At 35.9% G+C, this 17,036-nt stretch overlaps 1 non-coding gene across 1 annotated transcript; it reads left to right on the top strand.

Moving 5' to 3' along the window:
• The first annotated feature begins 1,496 nt into the window (after positions 1-1,496).
• Positions 1,497-1,625, top strand: LOC116104376. The gene has a single exon (XR_004123878.1). It is a non-coding gene; the product is annotated as a small nucleolar RNA SNORA17 (small nucleolar RNA).
• Positions 1,626-17,036: the final 15,411 nt, after the last annotated feature.

Consider the following 17,036-nt stretch of genomic DNA (forward strand, 5'->3'; position numbering starts at 1 on the left):
ATACACACAGTTTTGTGGCTTACTCCTTCTTTCCATCAATGAACGAAATCAAGATCAGTTAAACAATTAAAATATACCTATAATATTAAAGGAAATAGAAATAGTCGCTTAAAAAAAGGCCAGGGCCAGATGGTTTTAGCACACAATCAAACCAAAAGAAAAAAGAAAAAAAAAAGAGCTAGTACTAATATGCAATACTCCTCAAACCTACCAGAAAACAGAATCAGAAGAAACATTGACAAATTCTTTTTATAAGGCCATAGTTACTCTAATACTAAAAGTACACAGACTCAACAAAGAGAGAAAATTACTAAGCAATTTCCCTCATGAACATAGAAGCAAAAATACTCAATAAAATACTCACAAACTAAATAAAAGAATACATCAAAAAAATCATCCACCATGATTAAGAGGGTTCCAGTGCACATATGCAGGAATGGTTCAACATATGAAAATCTAACAATGTAATCCACCATATAAACAAACTGAATAAAAAACGTGATTATATCATTTTGTGCTGAAAAACCTTTGAGAAACTCTAACTCCTCTTCATGATAAAGTTTTGCGGAAATCAAGGATAAGAACATACCTACACACAAGAAGGGCAAAATGCATTCTGCCTATAGACAATATCAAATTAAATGGGGGAAACTCAAAACAATTCCACTAACGACAGGAATAGGACAAGGCTATCCACTCTCTCCATATCAATAAGTGAAATATTTGAAGTTCTAGCTAAAGCAATAAGACAACTAAATGGGATCAAGGGAATACAAAGCAGAAAGGAATAAGTCAATGTATCACTATTTGCAGGTGATATGATAGTATAAAAAAAAAAACTCCCAAATTTCTGCCCCCTGGCAGTTGATAAGCACAGATAAAACAGCAAAGTGGCTGAATAGAAGATTAACTTTAAAAAGTCAGTAGTCCTCCTATTTAAAAGTAATAAATGGGCTAAGAAATAAATCAGATAAACAACATCCTTCACAGTAATCACAAATAATATAAAATATATTGGTGTAACTCTAATCAAGCAAATGGAAGACCTGTTGTCCTGTTGGGGTTTCCATTGCTGTGAACTGACATGATGACCAAGACAAACCTCATAAAGGACAACATTTAATTGGGGCTGTCTTGCATGTTCAGATGTAAGTCAATTATCATCAAGGTTGAAAGCATGGAAACATTCAGGGAGGTGTAGTTCTTATAAAGAAGCTGGGAATTCTATATTTTTTTCTGACAATGATTAAAAGAAGATTGTCTGCTAAACAGGTTGGAAGAGGGAGGGTCAGCCTACTCCCACAGTGACACACTTCCTCCAACAAAGCCACACCTTAAACAGTGGCACTAGCTATGGGCCAAGCATATTCAAACCATCACACCTGTATGCCAAGAACTTCAATTTTTTGAAGAAAAAAATAGAAAAGATATCAGAAGATGGAAGATCTCCCATAATCATGAATTGGTTTGATTAGTATAGTAAAAATGGCCCTCTACCTGCTCTGAGAAGATTTACCAGTGTGAATGCTGTGTCACATGTGTGTCATTTAGTGGTAGATAGGAGATAGGCTATGTCTAGGTCATAGTGTTCTGTCATATGAACATCTGAATGATTAGTAAATATGATGGTTTGTATATGCTTGACCCAGGGAGTGGCACTATTTGGAGGTGTGGCCTTGTTGGAGTAGGTTTGGCCTTGCTAGAGTATATTTGGCCTTGGTGGAGTAGATGTGGCCTTGTTGGAGGAAGTGTGTCACTGTGGGTGTGGGCTTTAAGACCCTTATCTGTTTTTCTTTTAAAGTTTTATTGCATTATGATGAGAAAAGATACATAATTTAAATTTATCTGAATTTGTTAACATTTGAAAACATGTTTTAAGTAAATAGAATGACATCACATTCTTCTTTCCCTTTTGTATCTCAACTCCTCCCAGAGATCCCCTTTCAATACATGTCATACCTTTCGCTTTTTTTATTTTATCATATTCTTTAAAAATTATAAAATATTGTAATAAAAAATGAATAGTATAAAAGTTGTTTGATATAAAGCAACAATCAGTTGAACAGTCTTATGTAGATGGTTGTCTACAGCAATACTGAAAATACATACATTTTTCTCAATATAAACTTTAAATAACTCCAAACATATTACCTATATATTTTAAAATAATACATCACTACTAGTTTTTTTTCATGAACATAAATACATAAAGTCTTTTTGTTTGTTTGTTTGTTTTGTTTTAAGTAGAGCTTAAAATCTTGGCTTTTACTGTGGTACAAACCCAAAATAAGAACATTGATTAGACAATGGAGTTCATTGTAATAAAAGCTTTATGTACTTCAATGACCCTCACATCACCAAAGGACTTTACCTTCATAGTAGCTAAGTGTTGACAGTTCTGCTGCCCCAAGGAATGAATTGTAGGCAAGATTTTTGGATACAGATTTCCTGCTATGGTCAAAACTATTTGACTTGAATGATTGTCTTCATTCTCAGCCCACAGAGAACAGGTTACATTCAATTAAGAAATGGTGTGTGTATTAAGATAGTTTATAAGCCGGGCGGTGGTGGCGCACGCCTTTAATCCCAGCACTTGGGAGGCAGAGGCAGACGGATTTCTGAGTTCGAGGCCAGCCTGGTCTACAGAGTGAGTTCCAGGACAGCCAGGGCTACTCAGAGAAACCCTGTCTCGAAAAACCAAAAAAAAAAAAAAAAAAAAAAAAAAAAAAAAAAAAAAAAGATAGTTTATACATGAAGTCAATTACCAACTGTTTCAATGATCAATGGTTCTGCTTGGAGGGTGGCATAGACATTAAGAGCAGGTAAGAATATGGTTCATTGGCTATGATGATTTTGAAAAGCATTCATTTCCGAGAAAGAGTAACTTATAAAGTCCTCTTCTTCAAAATTGATACAATAATTATAAACATCAAGAAAAGCATTCAGTCTCACTCTTTGTTGTTCTTTTACAAGCTACTCCCCCCAAATTAATTGTTTACATTTCTTTTGGTTGTATAAATAATTTTGAAATATGTAAGCTGTTCTGAAAACCATAGTATAATGTAAAGACATCAAATAAACAAAACTACTAATAGAGAGGCTGAGATAGGAGAAGCGTGATTTCAAAGACCATTATGTGGTACACAGCAAGACACTGTCACAGTCAAACAAGCAGAAAATGTATATGGATTGTACAATATTGGACCTATTTCTCCAATTATCAAATTATAGAGACAACTGGATGCCAGCCAACAAATTTTTAATTCCTCATATTTTTGAATTACAAACAGTTAGGATATGTTGGTAATATTGATTTTCATATTAAGAGAGACTAAGGAAAACTAATTGTTACTTCCTGTTATTTTTGTTGCTAGAGATTGAATTATGTTTATGTGTGTTTGTTGAAATATTACTTTCTTGCTTCTTTTAGACTGTAGTTTTGCCCCTTATGTTGGTGTTTTCCATCTATTTATCCTTTGTAGGGCTGGATTTGTGGAAAGATACTGTGTAAATTTGATTTGGTCATGGTTTGTAAATTTGGAGTTCTGTAGGCTTCTTGTATGTTCATGGGCATCTCTTTCTTTAGGTTAGGGAAGTTTTCTTCTATAATTTTGTTGAAGGTATTTACTGGCCCTTTAAGTTGGGAATCTTCACTCTCTTCTATACTTATTATACTTAGGTTTGGTCTTCTCAGTGTGTCCTGGATTTCCTGGATGTTTTGGGTTAGGAGTTTTTTGCTTTTTGCATTTTCATTGACTGTTGTGTTAATGGTATCTTCTGTCCCTGAGATTCTCTCTTCTATCTCTTATACTCTGTTGGTGATACTTACATCTATGACTTCTGATCTCTTTCCATGGTTTTCTAACTCCAGGGTTGTCTCCCTTTGTAATTTCTTTATTGTTTCTATTTCCAATTTTAGGTCCTAGATTTTTTTTCATTTTCTTCACCTGTTTGTGTTTTCCTGTAGCTCTTTAAGGGATTTTTGTGTTTCCTCTTTAAAAGCTTCTAACTGTTTACCTGTGTATTTCTTTTTACCTGTGTTACCTCCTGCATTTCTTTGAGGGACTTATTTATATCCTTCTTAAAGTCCTCCATCATCATCATGAGAAGTGATTTCTGATCTGAATCTTGCTTTTCCAGTGCGATGGTGTGTACAGGACTTGCTATGGTGGGAGAGTTGGGTTCTGATGATGCCAAGTAACCTTGGTTTTTGTTGCTTAGATTCTTGCACTTGCCTCCTGCCATCTGATTATCTCTAATGCTACCTGCCCTGGCTATATCTGACTGGAGCTTGTTTCTCCTGTGGTCCTGGTTGTGTCAGAACTCCTCAGAGTCAAGCTGTCTCTGTGATCCTGTGATTCTGGGATGCTGTAATCCTGTGATCTCAGGCCCATTAGAGTATTTGGGAGTAGAGCTTACTTTGAATGTTGTGGGACTGGCTCCAGGGTTTACACCCAGTGTCCTCTCAGCACACTGGCCAGATAGACCAGAAGGAACCCGTGCCACTGGACTGGCAGTGTTCCTGTGTGCATGGGTACAGCTGGTCACATTTACTCCCAGTATTGGGACAGATCACCTCTGATTCTATAAGACCCTCATGGTATCTGTCTGGAAATCAGTCTCCTCATAGCAGTCTTCAGATGAAGATGTAGGACTCTCAGTTCCACCTAGACCATGCCTGCCCAGATGCTGCCAGGCTCCAGCCTTGATGATTATGGACTGAACCTCTGAATCTGAAAGCCAGCCCCAATTAAATATTGTTCTTAAAATGTTGCCATAGTCATAGTGTCTGTTCACAGCAGCAAAACACTAAGACAGTAGTCTAACATTCCCTGAAAATAATTGACCCTGAGATGACCACCAGCCGAAAGCTAGGGGTCTTGGATAGTGAACTAGCTAGAGATGACCACCAGTCTGGCACCATGTAGACCCTGATGACTCCCAAGACCTGGATACAGCTGGAGACTAGAAGAACCTAAGCTTAGGGCCCTGGAAGGGAGAAATCCAGAGACAGATGAACCTCACATGGGACCTGGTGAGCAGAGAGCATGAAATATCCATTAGACACATGTCATAGGGTTTTGACAAGGAGCTAGCCTGAGATGATCACCATTCAGGTGCCTTGCAGGCTTGGGGTGGGCCACACTAGATGGCTGCTTCCTGTACTATAATGTTCAAGTGGGGCATAGCATTTCTGAGACCATTTCTGAGATGCCTTGGACACTCTGAGATGCAGGGAACTACTAAGAAGAGCAATGAAGTGGTGGATAAATGGAAGAGAGAGTAACAGAAGAAAGTGGGCACAATGAAAAGAGGCAGAACTGAAGACCTGAGGGTAATGAGGAATAGCCCAATGTGAATAGCTGGTGAAGCTACCTGGGACTATGATGGGGTCCTGGCATATGCTGCCACCAGGGTCCAGATCTGGTACCTGGATGTGCAGCAGCAGAGGTCTGTTACCACCAAAGGCCAAGCAGAAGTTCTTGTTCTGCGCTGACACTTGGGGACATGTTGATATCTGATGGAGGGCTGTGCTGAACTGGTCCCATCTCTTACCTGGGCATCCTGGGAGAGCTGCCCCTGCCCCTAGTCAGCTGGAGTACTGAGGATAATGGGGTTCACAATTTTGGGAGTTGTTGATGAGCCAGTTCCCCGAGGATGTAAATGTGGGAGACCTGGCCCTACCACTTATTCCCCATGCAGTGACATGGACCAGAGAGGGATACCCTTGCTCCTTTTCTCCCGCAGCAGCTGGGAGTCCTGGGGTCAAGGAGCAGAAAAGCTGTCCCTTTCCTTCATCTGCTGCAGCACTCAGGAGAGAAGGCCCTGCAGCTCACTTGTGCAGCATACTAGAGTGGAACCCGATGAGGGAATGGGGCTGCTATCAAGGTGTAAATTTAATAAAAAATAAACTATGGGAAAATAAAATAAATATAAAATTTAAAAATGTTCTACATTCTTAGCCATCAAGAAAATGCAAATCAAAACAACTCTGAGATTCCCTCTTGCACCTGTCAGGATTGCTAAAAACAAAGCCACAAGTGACAGCTTATTTTAGAGACAGAGTAGAACAAAGGAGATACTCCTCATTGCTGATGGGCATATAAACTTGTATGCCACTTTGGAAATCAATATGGGGGTTTCTCAGACAATTGGCAATCCAGGCCTCAAGGCTTAGCTATACCACCCCTGAGTCTTTACCCAAAGGACATTCTATTCTACCACAAGGACATTTGCTCAGTTATGTTCATAGAAGCTTATTCATAATAGCTAGAAACTATAAACAACATAGATGTCCTCAAGTGAAGAATGGATAAAGAAAATGTGGCATATTCACATAATGGACTATTGCTTAGCTGCTCAAAACAATACCATGAAATTGCAGGCAAATGGATGGAACCAGAAAAAAAAATCATCCTAAACAAGGTAACCTAGACCTAAAAAGACAAAGATGGTATATACTTACATATCAGTAGGCACTGGCTGTAAAGTAAAGAATAATGATTCTGCAGTCCACAGATCCAGAGAAACTAACTAAAAATCAGGGCTCAAAGCATGACATATAAATCTCATTTGTAAGTGAAGGTAGAACAGACACGTTGAGTAGGGAGGGCAGAAGGGGATAGAACTAGATAATCTATAATTTATGTCCTAAGATATGATCAGTTTTGAGGGAAATTCCTTGGGATACAGAAAAGAGTATGTTATTTGGTTTTTTGGATGGGATGTTCTGTCAACTCTTGTTAGGTCCATTTGATCTATATCATTCAATGCCAGTATTTCTGTTTTATTTTTTTTCTAGATGACCCATCCATTAGACATAATGACACCTATTATAACTACATTGTTTAATCTGTGACTTTATAGCTAAATATATTATTAGGAACTTATTCAAAAATAAAGCTTTTATACTGCTCAATTAGGTTATATGATAGTTTCACCTTTACCTGTTAAATTGTGTTTTCTGTACTTACAAGCTTTTACAAATTTCACTTACAAACAACCAAAAAAGCCTCCCCCCTTATTCTTTCTTCATTTCTGAATTCTCTCTTCCAAATCCCATTTGCATACTTCTACTATTTGAGAAATCCATGTACACATGTAATGTGTTCTATAACCTTTCCTCAGATTTCTATCCCATCCCCACCATTTTATCCTCCAAAATTCATCCTATTTTTCTAAAGTCAGAGTCCATGTAGCATTGCTTGGGTATAGATCCATAGATTGAATCTTGAGTCATTTTGCAGGGATGCATTTGTGAAGATAATTGGTTTTTTTTCTCTCCATCAGTGATCAGTTGCTGAGAGTCCCTCAGCTAGAGGAGGGGAGCTAGGACTCCAGCACACATTCATGCTGACATTTTGTCTAACTTGATTTTATGCATACAGTCACAGCTCCTGTGAGTTCATGTGTGCAACAACCTTATCATGTCCTGAAAACAATTTCTTTTCTTTTTCTTTTCCCAGAAATCACCCACTATTGCTTTTATAGTCTCTACTAGTTAGGGTTTATACTGCTGTGACAAAACATCATGGCCAAAGGAAAATTGCAGAGGATGCAAGGGTTTATTTGGCTTAAAATTTCATGACTGTTTTTTTGTGAAAGGAAACCAGGATAGGAACTCAGACAGGGTAGAAGTCTAGAGGCAGAAGCTGCATGCACTCCATGTATTCCATGGAGGAATACTGCTTCTTGGATTGCTCTTCGTGGCTTGCTTAGCCTGATTTCTTATAGAACCCAGGACCTCTTCAATATAAATCACTTATTTAAAAATATGTTCTACAATCTTGCCTACAAGCCCAATCTTATGGAAGGAGTCATTAACTTGGGACTCTTCCTTTCAGATGACTCTACCTTATCAAATTAATGTAAAATTAGCCAGCATTACATCTTTCTCCTTTCTTTTCCATAATGATCCTTGAAATCTGTGGGTAGGTGTATGATATAGGTGTCCTATTTAGGGTTGAGAACTCCAGAGTCTCTTATTCTCTGCAGGCTGACTCACTGTAAATTTCTGTTAGTCACTATTATTTTTGAAAAGAAAGCTCTCTAATGCAAGCTGAGAGATGTACTAATTTATGAATATAAAGATAAGTACCCACTGGTCAAGTTGTTCCTATGCCTATTCAATAGAATAATAGTAATAATTCCCCCCAGAACTAATCATCTATTAATGGGTTCTGATAAGGTCTATCTTATGAAACAGGCCTAAAATCCAATTAGAAAGTGGTTGGTTACTCCCGTAATATTCATGTTTCAATTATACCAGTGGGCATCTATTGCCAAGGCCAGTGGTTATTGTAGCTCACAGTTTTGATTACTCTTCTCCCCTGGTAGCATGCATAGCATCTTCCAGCACTATGAAAGTGAGTAGGGCTGAATCTAGCAGGTTGGTATCAACTCTCTCTACAGTTCTTAACTAGGATCATCTAAACTTCAATAATCTTCAAACTGTTTATATAAGCAATTTCCCAACTAATTCATCCACTTGCCCCTCCTCTATAAATTTTCTATTTCCCTTATGTTATTTCCCAGTGGTACTCAGCTTACCTTTCAATTCAGACCCTTATTGATTAAAATCCTATTGACCTATTATTTATCATGTTCTTTGTTCCTTTATTTTCCAAAAGTTAATAGAGTTAAAAGGATAAATGATCTTAGCTGATAATTACTACACTTTTATAGTATGTCTACATATCAAGTGGTGTTGAGATTAGGCATGGTGCCCTGAGTATTTGAGTGGAAATTTGGGGATTAATCTATAATCTTAATTCAGATAAAGAATTATTATAACAGTACAGTGAGGAAAAACAGAGTACATAAATAAATTCTTAAGTGCATTCAAAGACCATACAAATAACTGAAAAAATAAGGAGCTCAATAAACGAGTTGTAAGAAGCTTTAATAATTGTAACTTGATAATAAAAAACACACTTAGTTAAATATAAAGGTATGTGTAAAGCCTCAACAAGGGAATTAATCTAGTGAGCATACTTGGAACTGAAAGTAAGACAGGAGAATTAGAATTTCTATTAAACAATAGAGGTAAAATTATAAGCAAGTACAAACAAACAAAATATGATATATGGGACAACATCTTGAAGACTGAATTCATTCATGAAACACAGGCACAAGTCAAGACCATAAAAAGCAGAGTTAATAAATCATAGCACAAAATTTCCAAATTTAGATGAGAGCACAAGAAATATTTAGAGTGTTAAACAGATAGGGCCATAAAAAATCTCTATGGTATTTTTGAGTGAAAATAATAAATATGCAAAATAAAGATAAAGTAAAAAGTCACAGAAGAGAAGTATCTTGTAAGAATAAAATAGGTTTCTTTTTAAAAGTTTAAAATCCAGGAAGGCATAGAATGATAATATTTTAAAGTCTAAAAGACTGATAATTCAGATCACTATACCACAACTGAAGGGACAAGAAAACTTTATATGATAACCATAAAATTAAAGAATTCATTATCACTAAGATAGTACCACAGAAAATATATGAAGGAATTATATACATTGTAGACTGGGATAAAATTTTTTGTTTGTTTGTTTGTTTTTTGTTGTTGTTTTTGTTTGTTTGTTCAAGACAGGGTTTCTCTGTGTAGTCCTGACTATCCTGGAACTTACTCTGTAGACCAGGCTGGCCTCGAACTCAAAAATCCGCCTGCCTCTGCCTCCCAAGTGCTGGGATTAAAGGCGTGCACCACCACTGCCCAGCCAAAATATTTTTAATGTTACAGGAAAAAGTGAACTGTCCTAGAACAACAGATAAACAAATGATGATTAAGAAATTTGTTAATTATGTAAAAATCAAAACAAAAATAATACATACTTTTCAATTATAGATATAGGTGTTAATGATCTCAATTTTTCTTCTATCTTTTTTCTTCTAAGAAATACACCTCACTAGAAAAGAAATGAAAAGCCTTACAAATGAAAGGAAAAAAGTAGTATGTCAAGGAAATAGAACTAGGAAAACAAAATATGAGATTAATCATTCTAAAAAGAAACAAATTAGACTTTGAACCAAAATTGGGTAAAAGAGATAAAGAAGGCTATTTTTATGTAATAAGGTAGCAACACCTAGTAATAAATAACAATTCTAATCATAAAGAACATCAGTGCACCAATTTCATAAATAAATAGGACTGAATATTAAGTCACTGATTAACACTCCTCTCACACCAATAGAGTTCATTCAGACCACAAACAAATTTTCTTTTAAATCAAAGTTAAATAACATTATAGACCAAACAGACTTAACAGGTACAAACATAATGCTTCAGCCAAACACTACTAAATATTTATTATTTTCAGCAATTCAGGGAACTTTATCTAAAGCATAGTTTATAGGAGTATAAAAAACAAGTCTTGTTTAATATGAAATAATTAATAATGATTAAGTCTTAATAAATGAAAAATAAATTGAAAGTGATTTAGTCTACTGATTATAGTAAATTAAAACTAGGAATCCCCTACATAAACTATATAAAACATTAATGTAATGGAGACAAAATAACACGTTGAAGAAATGAAAAGACAAAACTTCTAAATCCTCAGAAAACACCTTAGTGGTTCTGTGGTATACAATGAAAATAGTTCTCAGCAGCAAATGTATAAATGTCTATATTAGAAATTATGAATGTCAAATGAATAACTTAAAGTATCTCAGAGTGATAAAAAACTAAAAACACAAGGAAAAGCTGAACTTTAAAGCAGTGCATAGAAATAAATAAGAAGGAGCAGGAAGGAAATGAATGAAATGTAAATGAGCAATACAATGAATCAATGAACAAGGAGTTAGCTCTGTGAAAGTAACAAAATGGACAAAACCACAGATAAAATAACTAAATAAATAGAAAGAAAGCCCAAATTAATAAAACTAGAGATGAGAATAAGAACATTATCATTGCTGTCAGGAAAGTACAGAATATCATTAGTGCTTACATTGAAAATCTTTACTGCAATAGTAAAAAGCCAGATATATAGATAATTGTGAATGTTTTTTTCTTTTCTAATTTATGAGACACATTAGTGTTTGGTGACTTATACCTACCAACAAAACAATTTTCTGTTTTTTAAAAATAATTTTATGTTGTCTTTGAGAATTTCATACAGTATACTTTACTCACATTCTTTCCTTTTCTCCGCCTCACACAGAATTCTCCCCACCTCCATATCCATTCTACTTCATGTTCTTTCTGTCATAAAACAAAGCAAAGTGGAAGAAAACATAGGATCTGATTTCTGTTGACTGCTTGATTACTCCTGAGCACTGGGTAGTTCCTAGAATGTGCTTAGTAGTCACAGTGTCACTTCAGAAAGGAAAAGTTGTTTAGCTTCCTCAGCAGTTATCAGTTCTTGGTACAAAATAAGACTTTTATTTTCCTTCTCTGGGCTGGCACTTTGTCTGACTTGTGTTTCTTTGGACCTTATTCATGAATGTCAGAGTCTCTGAGAGTTCATGTAGCTCTATGCTGCTGTGTCTGAAAAAAATCTTTCCTTCAAGTTATCTACCACATTTTTCCCTTAGAATCTTTCTTTTTATTTTTTTATTACATATTTTCTTTATTTACATGTCATATCATATCTCCTTTCCCAGTTTCCCCACTGAAAAAAAGAAAAAACAGAATAACATAAAAATAAAACAAAACCAAAACCAAACCAAAACAAAACCCCTGTTCCCTTCCCCTCCCCCTGATCACCAACCCACCCTCTCCCGTTTCCTGGCCCTGGCATTCCCCTATATTAGGACATAGAACCTTCACAGGGCCAAGGGCCTCTCCTCCCATTGATGACAGACTTGGCCATCCTCTGCTACATATGCTGCTGGAGCCATTAGTCCCACCATGTGTACTCTTTGGTTGGTGGTTTAGTCCCTGGGAGTCCCGAGTTGAGCTTTTAGTTGAGTACTAGGTAGTTCATATTGTTGTTCATCCTATGCATCATATTTCTTATAGATCTCTAAGCCTTGAGGGAAGGAATGTAATGCAAACCTTTCTAAGTCTCTTATCCTCTGTACACTGTCCAGGTGTGAGTTTCTGTGTTAATTACTGTCTACTGCAAGCAGAGGATTTTCTAATGAGGGTTGACTGATGTACTCGATTATGTATAGGTGTACTAATATGTCATTAGGACTATGAGGGTGTGTCATTTCATTACTATATTCATTTAACAGAATAATAGTGCATATTCCTCTAGTGTAGTGGCTTTTGTATCAGGATAATAGTGGCTTCATAAAAAGGATTTGGTCTCATTTACATTGTCAGATATGGTATTTATCTTATTAATCAGGCTCTCAATCCAATAAGTAGTTGATTATTTATTCCCATAACAGTTACATAATTGCATTGGTGCCATATTTTATTAGGTGTCTATTAGTGTAGCATGTAGGGGTCATAATTGTTATATTAATGATTACTTTCTCTTGAGGTAACATATATAGCAGTTGCAGCACAATAATCACTAGCCAATAGGGGTAAAGCTTTTAGTTGAGTACCAGGTAGATTTCTCCATGTTCTATAACATAAATTTGTGGTGTCATTGGCCATGGGGACTCACAATTGAGTTATGTGTGAGTGTTCTGCATGTGAAGTTTAAGATTATTTTATTCAATTTATGTGAAGTTGCTGTTGGAAATTTGGTAGAGATTGTGTTCAATATTCATAATGCTGTTTTTGGTCTGGCCATTTTTACTAAATAAATCTTACCAGTGCATGAGCATGGGAAGCCTTTCCATCTTCTATATTCCTCAATTTCTTTCTTCAATATCTTCAATGTCTTAAAAGTTTTATTGTACAAGTCTTTTACTTTTTTATTATTATTCCAAGATATTTTTCGAGTCTATTGGGTAAAATATTGTTTCTCTCATTTTTCTAAGTATATTTGGCATTTGTATATAGGAACACTATTGATGTCTGTGCATTAATTTTGTATACTACTACATTGTTTAAAGTGTTTATCAGTGGTAGAGGTTTTTTGTGGGAGTCTTAGGGTTTGGGGTGTTTGTGGAGTGGGATATGGAATGATGCAATCTGTGAATAAAGATGCTCTGACTTCTTCTTCCCTTGTTCTCATTCTGTTAGTATGCTTCTGCTGTTTCATTGCTCTAAGACTTCAAAAGTCATCTTGAACAAACACAGGTAAAGTCAACATTCTTGTTTTGTTCCTAGTTTTGGTGATAATTCTTTGACTTTCTAATTGGAGTGATGGTGAGTGTGGTTCATTGCAAAACACCTTTATTGTATTGAGACTTCTTTAACTACAGCATCTCCACTACTTTCATCATGAGTGATGAATATTTTTGTCAGATGCCTTTCATGTATCTCATAAGATGATGATGTGGTTCTTTAACCTTAGTCTTGTTACATGGGGGTTACTTTTTTTGGTTTATATATTTTGATTGTACCTGCATCTGAGGGATGAAGTGAAGTTGATCATAGTGGATAATATTTTATGTGTTCTTGAATTCATTTTACAAGTATTTTATTGCCAATTTTTACATCTATATTTATAAGACATATTGATCTATAATTTTTCCTTTATGTTAATGCTTTATCTGGCTTTTGTATCAGGATAATATTGGCTTCATAAAAAGGATTTGGAAATATTTTTCAGTTTCTACTTAATTAAATTCCATTTTCCTATATTTTTGGTTTTGTGACATCTGTGTTAGAATATCTATGTTGTGTCTTGGTGTGGATATCTAGTCTTTGTTGAATTGGAATTCATACCATTCTTTCACATTACATCAACCTATCATGTTGTGGACAGGATGAATAGTATTCAGTCTTGTTTTCAGCCTTGTTCCATACAATATTACAGGGTTCAGATTCTGAGCCATTCCAGATTAGTGACAGATTGGTGAGCAGTCAGGTAGAAAGAAGACTGGGTTTTTTTTTTTTACCTTTAACTGGGGTTTAGATAGGGATCCCAGGGACTAGCGTGGGAAAAGGATAATAGAGAGTTGGTCTCACTTTGGGGCTATCCCAGTTGGACTTACTGATAGGCTGGCTCTGAAGTTTTAGGTTGGACTCTAGTTTTGAATTCCAACTGAAATTCTGGTAAAAACGCCAGGTTCAGATTTCAAGAAGTCCCCAATCATTATAGTGGTTTTAAGTGGGATAGGTGATCAATTGACTAGTACACGTGGGAAGGGTTCTAACTCTGGCATTCTCAAAGCAGGATTCAGTGTTCAAATCTAGTTCAAAGACTAGTCCTGAGGACCAGTGGTTAGTTTGGTGACTGACAATGGGGAGATAGATGGAGAAACTGGCTCTGGGTTTGCCTACCTAATATTGTAGAGAGTGGAGTGATGGATAGCTTAGCTGTTGCTGGCTCTTTTTCTATTTTGAAAGCACATATTTACTAGTGTTTATAAAGATTGTATTCAATATGTGAAAGAAAAGGTTGATAAAGGAAAAAAAAGGAAATTTTTGGAGAAAAAAATGCTCTTCCAAAATTAAACCAAGAACACAAAACATAACCCGTCTCAATTAAATCAAGAGAATAAAAGTAATTTAAAGTAAGAAGTCTATGAACAAAAATGCCTTAGGCCTAGGTCATTTCATTGCCGAATTTAACAAATACCATTAATAAAAAAATCAGCATCAGTATTTTTTTGTGGGGAGCATAGAATTTTATTAGATATTTTCTTTATTTATATTTCAAATGTTATACCCTTTCCTGGTTTCCTCTCAGAAAACCCCCTAACTCCTCCGCCCTCCCCCTGCTAACCCACCCACCCTTTCCCATTTCCTGGCCCTGTTATTCCCCTACACTGGGGCATAGAGCCTTTATAGGGCCAAGGGCCTCTCCTCCCATTGATGAGCAACAAGGCCATCCTCTGCTACATACACAGCTGGAGCCATGAGTCACACCAGGTGTACTCTTTGGTTGGCGGTTTAGTCCCTGGGAGCTCTGGGGATACTGGTTAGTTCATATTATTGTTACTCCTATGGGGCTGCAAACCCCTTCAGCTCCTTGGATCCTTTTTCTAGCTCCTTCATTGGGGATCCTGTGCTCGGTCCAATGGTTGGCTGCGAACCTCCACCTCTCTATTTGTCAGGCACTGGTAGAGCCTCTCAGGAGACAGCTATAATAGGCTTCTGTCAGTAATCACTTGTTGGAATCCACAATAGTGACTTGGTTTGGTGACTGTATATGGGATGGATCCCTTGGTGGGGCAGTCTGTGGTTATTCTTTTGTGATTAGGTTACCTCACTTAGGATGATATTCTCCAGATCCATCCATTTCTCTAAAAATTTCATAAATTCATTGTTTTTAATAGCTGAGTAGTATTCCATTTTGTAGATGTACCACATTTTCTGTATCCATTCCTCTGTTGAGGGACATCTGGGTAGATGTCAGCTTCTGGGTATTATAAATAAGGCTGCTATGAACATAGTGGAGCATGTGTCCTTATTACATGTTGGAGCATCTTCTGGGTATATGCCCAGGAGTGGTATAACTGGGTCCTCTAGTAGTACTATGTCCAGTTTTCTGAGGAACCGCCAAACTGATTTCCAGATGGGTTATACCAGCTTGCAATCCCACCAGCAATGGAGGAGTGTTCTTCTTTCTCCACATCCTTGCAAGCATCTGCTGTCACCTGAGTTTTTGATTTTAGCAATTCTGACTGATGTGAGGTGGAATCCCAGGGTTATTTTGATTTGCATTTCCCTGATGACTAAGGATATTGAACATTTCTTTAGGTGCTTCTTAGCCATTCAGTATTCCTCTGTTGAGAATTCTTTGTTTAGCTCTGTACCCCCTTTTTTTTTCTATTTTTAACTTTTATTTCGTTATAATGAGAAAAGTTACATGATTTCAATTTATCTGAATTTGATAACATTTAAAAACATATTTTAAGTAAATAGAATTACATCACACCCTTGATTCCCTTTTGAACCCCAACTCCTCCAGAGATTCCCCCCTTCAATACCTACAATATCTTTTTTGTCATATTCCTTAAAATTTATAACATATTATAACAATAAAAATGAATATTATAAAAGTTGATACAAAAAACAATCAATTTAACAGTCTTATGTAGATGCTTGTCTACAGCAATACTGAAAATACATACATTTTTCTCAATATAAATTTTAAATAATTCCAAACATATTAACTGTATATTTCAAAATAATAAATCACTGCTAGTATTTTCTTAAATGAACATAAATATATAAAGTCTTTATGTTTGTTTGTTTATTTTGTATTTAGTAGAGTTTAAAATCTTGACTTTTATTATGCTACAAGTCCAAAATAAGAACAACTTTTAGACATTGGATTTCATTGTAATAAGGCTGTGCTTCAATGACCCTCACATCATCAAAAATTTTATCTCCATCATAGCTAAGCTGAGAGTTGATAGTTCTGTTGCACCAAGGAATGAATTGTAGGCACAATTTTTGGATACAGACTTCCTGCTATGGTCAAAGCTATTTGACTTGAGTGAGTGACTTCATTCTCGGCCCACAGAGAACAGGCTACATTCATTTAAGAAATGTTGTGTGTATTAAGATGGTCTATCCATAAAGTCATTCACCAACAGTTTCAATGATCAATGTCCTGTTTGGAGGATGACACAGACATAAAGAGTGGGTAAGAATATGGCTCATTGGCTGTGATGATTTTGAAAAGCATTCATCTTAGAAAAATAACTTATAAAGTCCTCTTTCAAAATTGATACAATAATTATAAACATCAAGCAAAGCATTCAGTCTCACTCTTTGATGTTCTCTTATAAGCCACCACCCAAATTAATTGTTTATATTTCTTTTGGCTGTAGAAACAATTTTGAAATATGTAAGCTGTTCTGAAAACCATAGTATAGTGTAAAAACATGAAATAAACACTACTAATAGAGAGGCTGAGATAGGAGAAGCAAGACTTCAAGACCCTTATTTTGTACACATCAAGACACTGTCACAAACAAACAAGCTGCAAGTGTATATGAATTGTACAATATTGGACCTATTTCTCCAATTACCAAATTAGAGAGATCATTGGATGACAATCATCAAA

Source organism: Mastomys coucha, unplaced genomic scaffold (genome assembly GCF_008632895.1).
Source record: "Mastomys coucha isolate ucsf_1 unplaced genomic scaffold, UCSF_Mcou_1 pScaffold21, whole genome shotgun sequence".
Taxonomy (NCBI): Eukaryota; Metazoa; Chordata; class Mammalia; order Rodentia; family Muridae; genus Mastomys; species Mastomys coucha.